A 6932-nucleotide genomic window follows, 5' to 3' on the forward strand; every position below is an offset into this window, starting at 1 on the left:
CAGGCAATTCTGAGGCCATTACAGGATGTGGTGGTGGGTAGCTGCTCCATGTGTGTGTAGTAGGGTTGGGGGTGGACTATCAAGCTTGTTCTAGACACTATGAACTTGAGGAGCACGCAGGCCACCCAGGTGGAAACGGTGACTCCAAGAGAGGCAGGACAGTGTGGAAGGCCAGAGAGTGCAGTAGTTATGAGCACAGACTTTCAATAAGACAAACCTAGGGAGTATATTCCAGCTGTGTGACTTTGGCAAGTTACTTAGCCTCTCTGAACCTCAGTTTCCTCTGGGAATTTGGCATAACGTTGGCACTTGCCTCATCTGAGGATTCAACAAGAGAATGCAGGTAAAGCATCGACCCCCTGAGCCTGGCACATGATAAGGGCAGGAAATGTGTGCTATGACAATCACTGGCAAGAGAGGAGTGAAGACCCGACCAAGGAACCACGAGGGGGCTGAGAATCTGATTTAGGACCATTGCAAGGCCACAGGGATGGACGTCCCGGAAGTAAAGGGGGCCGGATGGAGGGATTGAAGAAGAGGGTGGAGGCAGAGCCCAGGATGAGGGGCTGTCCTGAGGGCAGGAGCAGAAGCTGGTAGTTAGAAAAGGACGAAATGGTGTGTATTCATTTGCTATGGCCCCCGTAACACGCTAACCACAAACTGGGTAGCTTAAAACAAAAGAAACTTATTGTCTCACACTTCTGGAGGCCAGAAGTCTGAGATCAAGGTTTCGGCAGTGTCGGTGTCTTCTGAGGGCTGTGAGGGGCAATGTGTTCACACCTCTCTCCCAGCTTCTCCAGGGTTCCAGGGCGCTGCCATAACCAATACCTGAAAATGTGGAAGTGGCTTTGGAATTGGGTAGTGGGTAGAGGCTGGAAGAGTTTGAAGGTGCATGATAGAAAAAAACGAGATTGTGGTGAAAGAGGCTGTTGCTAGAAATATGAATGTTAAAGGTGAGACCTCAGACCGAAATGAGGAAATGGTTGGAAAGTGGAGGAAAGGCGATCCCGGTCTGTGTGCCTCAGGGCTGGGGAGGATAAACACGACAGTCCTGTGCAGGAATTGTTCAGCAAACATGAGGGCTCTGACGTCCTATTCTGTTGTCCCACCATGGGGTCAGCATGAGGCTCACGGGGTAGGGGGTGGGGGGACTAGAGGGACACGCATGGCCCCTGACGGGGAATTGCAAGGATATGAGATGCCCTGCAGACAAGGTGAGTTTCTTAAAGGCAAGGAGTGAGTAATCCTGGGGCCTGTCTGTGGGGTCGCCCAGGTGAGTTCCTCCTTCCCGCTTTCCTTTCTCTTTCAAACTCCCCAGCACTGCTTTTTCCAGGCTGGGCCCTCCCAACTCCACCTTTTTTTGCTCCCCGCTTGACAGTGACTCTATGTATTGGACACTCTGTACCCGCCCGGGGCTTTGTGCAAAGGGTGTTATCCAACTTATCCAGGACACACAGCGCATCGGAGGCAGCAATATTCAAGCTTGCATTCTCTAGACTCCCAGCCTGGAGCTGGGGACACCACACTGCATGGCTTTTGGTGGTTCCTGTTTTGAGAGGCTGAGCCTGAGGGAGAAGGTGAAGCCAGAGACAGAGATACCCTGAGTTCCCCAGTCCTGACCCCAGCCAGGGAGAATTGGCTCTGGGGGGTCTTCATCCCCCAGGCTCTTTGAGCATGGCTAGGGACAGAAGCTTCACCCTTGCTGCTGGCATGACCACAAGGGGGCAGTGGCGCCTGCACGATGATACGCTGGCGGGTTAGAGCTTGAGGTCTGCAGAGGTGGGGAGGGGGCTCTGCTTCCAGGACCTTCTCTGAGCTCCCTGCTGCCAGGACTCTCCCCAGAGCCCCCTCCGCCACGGAGAGGCTTATCAGCTTTCAGGGTACATAACTTTGACTCAGACTGGTTATTCCAGCGTTTTCTGAGCCAGGGCTGGGCTTGACGCTGGAGGAGCCCTCCATCTCCCACCACAAACACCAACATTCAACCTCAACTCAAAATCATTGGAGCCCCCACTCCAGCCTCCCTGGGGACTGAAATCCACACTGACCAGCCCCTCCGCTGCTCCCCGGGCACTGTGCACAGAGAGGGTCTGTGCCATCCTTTTGTGATTCCTCCTTCTCTCCCCTTCCTCAGGGTCTTAGAATTGAGAGAGCAGCCCTTCCAATGGTCCTCAAACTCGGCTCAACAGGGCTTCTGGGATCCCTAGAAGGGCTCCAGGGAACCTGTGAGTAGAATGGTGGGGAGAGGGAGTGGACTGGAGTCTGGTCCTTCCCCCCTCTCCCTTTAGAGCCCTTTAGGATCAGCTATTTGTATTTTGAGGTTTTTCTTTAGATTTCTTATGAAGAAAGGGCTCCGCTGTTTTGAGGCGGGAGAGGAGAAGTCTTTGCAAATCACCAAACGAACCTGTTCTCCTCATATCACAGATGGAAAAACTGAGACCCAGGGGCAGAGACTTGTGTGATCACCAGCCTCAAGAGGAGCAGAGTCAACCTGGAACCCAGGTCTCCTGGCCACCAGGCCCAGCCCACATGGCCCGCCATGGGCATATGGGGTATGTGAGTGGTGCAGGTGGAGAGCAGAGGAAACTCTCCTAACTGTCAGACACATGACAGAAGAGTCTGAAAGTCCATGAAACCATCCCAGTTGAGAATCTGTCACTCATTCAACAAAGATAAATTGAGCACTTACTATGAGCCAGGCATGTAGATACATGGGATGCAACAGTGAACAAAACAAAGTTTCCACCTTCGAGAAGCTTAAATGCTGGTGAGACTTCTGTTTGTTCTGTGACAAAGCAAAAAACGCAAGATAGGTGATTAGAAACCCACCCCGACCTCATCTAGATTCATAGCTGCTGTGCCTATATGCCACCCTCCTCATGATCTGTCCTCTTATTTCTTCGTACCGTTCGTCCATCTCTTCCGTGTATTCCCTGGCTCCTGGATCCATCCTCCTCTTCTTCCTCTAAGGAGGTGTTGTGACAGCCAAGAAGGGGCTGCCCTTCCGGATCCACCCAGGGCCAAGGCATGAACACTGAGGGCTATTCACTTGGGGCCGGACAGGAAGGGAGGAAGCCAGAGGTCCTGCTGTGCCCGGAGCAGGCTGCCCCTTGGCCCATCACTGGCACCCATGGGTTGAGTGTGCTGACCCCCCAGGAGAAGGACTAACCCATCAGGGACTGCCTTGGGCCGCAGATCTCAGACTCCAGCTCTTTCTGCCCCATAGCAGAGGGAGGGGAAGAGAGAAGGAATAGGAGGGAGGAGCAGGAGACAGCTGGCAGGGCAACCCCCGCTCCCCCGTCCACCTCCCCTCCCCTGCCGGCCCTGGCCGCAACACGCTCCCACCCCCCCCCCCCCCCCCCCAGCAGCCCTGTCAGGGGTCCCAGGCCTCCAGGTCCATCCTAATCATCTCTCTTAGTGAGGACTCCCAGCCGGGACCTCTCTAAACTCCAGCTGAGAAACAGAGCGCGTTCCCTGGGGGTTTCCACAGAGGCCTCTGAAGACTGAGGGAAAGTGGACTCTTCACAAATTCATCGTACACACACAGGGCGGACATGTGGTTCCTCATTCCTAGGTAGATCAGCTTCTCAGCGAGCCCCCATCTGAGGGGAGACGCGGCCCCGCCCTCGGGGAGCCCCGGTCTGAGGGGACACGGTCCCGTCCTCGGGGAGCCCCGGTCTGAGGGGGAGACGCAGCCCCGCCCTCGGGGAGTCCAGGTCTGAGGGGAGACAGGCCCAGTCCTCGGGGAGTCCGGGTCTGAGGGGGACGCGGCCCTGCCCTCGGGGAGCCCCGGTCTGAGGGGGGACACAGCTTGTCCTCAGGGAGCCCCGGTCTGAGGGGGACGCGGCCCCGCCCTCGGGGAGCCCCGGTCTGAGGGGGGACACAGCTTGTCCTCAGGGAGCCCCGGTCTGAGGGGAGACGCGGCCCCGCCCTCGGGGAGTCCGGGTCTGAGGGGGACGCGGCCCCGCCCTCGGGGAGTCCGGGTCTGAGGGGGACGCGGCCCTGCCCTCGGGGAGCCCCGGTCTGAGGGGGGACACAGCTTGTCCTCAGGGAGCCCCGGTCTGAGGGGAGACGCGGCCCCGCCCTCGGGGAGCCCCGGTCTGAGGGGGACGCGGCCCCGCTCTCGGGGAGCCCTGGTCTGAGGGGACACGGTCCCGTCCTCGGGGAGCCCCGGTCTGAGGGGGGACACAGCTTGTCCTCAGGGAGCCCCGGTCTGAGGGAAGACATGTCCCTGCTGAGAGACGAGACATAGTCTGTGGGGAGAGACATATTTTCTGGTCTCCAAGGGTCTCTCATAGAATATCCCTCTGTCTCCCTGCCTCTGTCTGGCTGCCTCCATTCCTTTTGGTCTCTCTGCGTCTTTCTCTCTCATGTGTGTGCACATGCAGAAACACACACATGCACACACACATTTGTAGACATTCAGAAGAAGTCTTAAAGACACTCAAGACCAAATTTCAATAAATGCTAAGAACACAGTCCAAACTGTAAGGGCCATGGAGACCCAAACTCAGTGAGGAGTCAGGGAGGATCTTGAGGTCGAGCTGCCAGGGCTAAGGCTCCAGACTTCACCTGAACTCAGGGGCCTTGAATCCAGCTGTGCCCTCTGAGCCTTCACCAGTGGATGTGTCCTCCATGGTCGCCAGGATGGGGTATGAGCCCCACCTCCTTGGTACTATTGCCTCCTAGCCTCATATGCCAGGATACATGGTCTGACTGCTAAGGACCAGGACTTGAAAGGATGAGGAGCACATACAGTGACTGAGGATGTTGGAGGGATAGGGTGGGACGAGAGAAGTGGGGCCGATCACCAATGTCCAAGCTCCCCATAGGAGGCCAGGCCAAGAAGCAGAGAATCACCCCCGCCCCTGCCACACACACACACATCTGTCTTGACTCCCAGAGCCCAGGGGAGAGAAAGCAGGCCTTGGCATCTTCCAAGCATGGGTCCCATCGCCCTTGTTTGGGCCTCCACGCTGGGAAGGGCCAAGGGGTGGGCAGGAAGGGACTCTGAATGGGGTTCGATTCCAATAATATTTGGAAAACACTGTTCTGTCTCTTGCATGACCCTAGTCACTTTCTGTCCCAAGAAAAAGGCCACTCCAATTCTTCCATAAACATGGAAACTGGAGGCTATGCCCTGGAATTAACACTGTCCAAATGAGAGATGGAGGAAAGGAAGTCATGAGTGATCTGTGGATACAGAGAAGCTGTGAAGGCAACTTTTCTAGGACTCTTTAAACTCAGGACCAATCGTCTTCCTTGCAGTTCAGCCAGTCTAGAGGCAGAGGGATGAAGAATTTGACATCTACAACCACGGAAACTGTAAGTGGCAAGATCACCGTCTCCCAGTGACAGGTCATATCTCCAGTGACGAGGAGCTAACTCTTTTTCGAAGTTGTCCTTGCCTTCACTAGATGCCTCTGACCGGGGGGATTTGGATGGTGAGGCTGCTGGGTCCCCTGTCCTCCACCTGGTCACAGCAGATCCTGGCCAGTAACAAGATGGGCACTGGAGCTTGAGTTCCATTTTCTACGGAACCCCAGCGTCTTCCTGGATGAGTCTGGAAACTTCTCCTGGAAAGACAGATTTTGCTGTGAAATGGCCCCATTGTGCTCTCCGTGGCGCCAGGGAGGTGGGGGTGGTGTGGTGAGGAGGCTGCATTCTGAGGCACGGGGTGATGAAGGTACGGTACATCTGGTCCAATCCCAGGCCGGGCATGGAGCCTCCCTGCCTTGGCATTTCCCATGCTGGCTTATGGTTCAGCCAGACTTCCTGTGCAGGTCTGGCCCGTTCTGAGCCCTGGGGGGCAGGAGGAGGAGTGTGAGTCCTCGGGCTACTGTCTGGTGGACAAACAAGGTGTTTATTCGGTGAAGGCAAAAGGACAGGACGAGGGATGAAGCTGCTGGTGCCCAGGCCCTTCCTTCCTGCCTTTCCCTCTTCACGCCACACACACTCAAGCATTGGACTAGGGTCAGAAGCCCAGGCATATACACCCGATGTCAACACCAAAGGACCCACAGACAGACACACGTACACACATATACACGCACCACACAACAACACAACAAGGGGACCCCTGTGGACAAGGCTATGTTCCCTTTTCTGATATAATCTTCCTAAACACACACACACACACACACACACACAGAGCCTTTGTGTTTAAAAGTTAATTAACCCTGGCAAAACAGAGTTAAAGAGGTGGCTCTGGTCCAAGGGTGTCACAGCAGCCATCAGTGCCAAGATGCAGAATTGGCCTGCAAAGGGAAGGAGTGGGAGCTGGCGGCAGGGGCAGGACACGCAGGGTGCAGTTGCCAGGTTTGTGGTGTGGCGCCTCTGGGGTGAACAGACCAGGCCTTGATCTCGGATGCTGTGCTGAGAGGCTAAAAGGACAAAGGACCTGCCTCTTTGGACTAAGGAGCCAGGCTCAGGGGCCCCACACAGAGACAGACAGAACAGGAGAGTGGACAGATGGACAAATAAACTCCTGGAGGGACTCTGAGGCGCCCTAGGGCCTTGCTAATCTAAGCGTGACTCATGGGGGCAGCAGCGTGACCTGGGAGCTTCTTAGAAATGCAGAATCTTGGGTCCAACCCAGACCTACTGAATCAGAGCCTGGTTATCCATTTACATATGCAAGTTCTGGAGGCACTTCTCCAGCAGCTTCCTGGACCCCCGGTGGGGGTTTCTCCGTGGGTGAGGCCTGGATGACATCACTCTTCGTAGACTCCGCCCTTGAGTCTGGAAGGCACTTTGTGAGGTCAGCCCAGCCATTTCCTGGCCCCCAGGTGTGGCTATGCCTCTGGTCTCCCAGATGGATTCATTCATTCATTTCACAAATATTATTGTGGCATCATGCTAGGCATTAGAGATACAATAATAAGCAAAAAAACAGACATGGTCTCTGCCCTTTTGGAGTGTTCAGGCTAGTG

The 6932-nt window shown here is 55.6% G+C and overlaps 1 protein-coding gene across 1 annotated transcript in view; it reads right to left on the reverse strand.

The window, feature by feature from the left end:
• The window catches only part of SAYSD1 (SAYSVFN motif domain containing 1), a 60668-nt gene extending 57305 nt beyond the window's left edge, over positions 1–3363 (reverse strand). The window contains exons 1-2 of the mRNA XM_070245528.1: positions 2907–3363; positions 2690–2785 (exon numbers count right to left, since the gene is read on the reverse strand). The gene's annotated coding sequence lies outside the window, so the exon portion shown is untranslated. The remainder of the gene's footprint in view (positions 1–2689; positions 2786–2906) is intronic.
• Between the last annotated feature and the right edge of the window lie 3569 nt (positions 3364–6932).

The sequence above is a fragment of the Equus caballus genome, chromosome 20 (assembly GCF_041296265.1).
Source record: "Equus caballus isolate H_3958 breed thoroughbred chromosome 20, TB-T2T, whole genome shotgun sequence".
NCBI lineage: Eukaryota > Metazoa > Chordata > Mammalia > Perissodactyla > Equidae > Equus > Equus caballus.